The sequence below is a fragment of the Callorhinchus milii genome, unplaced genomic scaffold (genome assembly GCF_018977255.1).
Source record: "Callorhinchus milii isolate IMCB2004 unplaced genomic scaffold, IMCB_Cmil_1.0 Scaffold2, whole genome shotgun sequence".
Classification (NCBI taxonomy): Eukaryota; Metazoa; Chordata; class Chondrichthyes; order Chimaeriformes; family Callorhinchidae; genus Callorhinchus; species Callorhinchus milii.
The window spans coordinates 121,083,720-121,084,567 of record NW_024704743.1 but is presented as its reverse complement, the minus strand read 5'-3'; positions in this window follow the sequence as shown (position 1 = coordinate 121,084,567).

Sequence of the window (848 nt, the reverse complement as noted above, 5' to 3'; positions counted from 1 at the left end):
CATTCCCTGCCTACCTAATTCTGGAGAATATTAGGCACAAGTTGGCAAAAGCCAAAGCTTGGGGACCCCAGAATGTGCACTGGGTAACTGCTGGAAGCTCACCAGCTAAATCTGCATAGCCTGCCATTGATATCATTCTCTGGCAAGCTTTCCCCCTGCTTGTCCAGCTTGAGCAGGTGCTCTTGGTGATGGGGAACCAATGGAGCCAATGGAGATGGGCGAGGATCGGGGTGATAGTGTCGGGAGCCAGGTGCGAGAGAGGACATGGGCTGCAGACTTCTGATTCATCTGCAGCCTGTGGAGGGAGGCGTTGGGGAGGCCAAAAAGCAAGGAGTTTGTGTAGTTGAGCCTGGATGTGATCAAAGCGTGAATAAGGATCTCGGTGGCCTTCGGTGAGAGACTGTGGTGGAGCCGAGCAATGATGCGGAAGTGGGGAAAGTGGGGGAATGAAGGACAGTTGAAGGTCGAACGGGACGGCAAGTTTCCGTATTGGCTCCATGAGGTGTCGTGCGCGTCCATGGAGCGTGATGCTGCCAGTGCCCGAGGTATGGAGCCAACCAGGAGGGCCTCGGTCTTATTGACATTGAGGATGTTTGCTCTCATCCAGGACTTGATGTTCGGCAGGCAGTCTGTGAGGACAGTAGTTGTCCTGGAGTCGAAGATGGAGGCGGAGAGGTAGAGTAGTGTCATCCACATACGTGTGGAAGTTGACCAAATACCTACGGATCATGTCAGGATCTGTGTTCCAAGAGGGAGCATGTAAATGTTGAAAAGGAGGGGACCAAGGACAGAGCCCTGAGCAGCAGCTACTTACCTGTCTGCAAACCGATCAAAGTGGATTCCAAGTA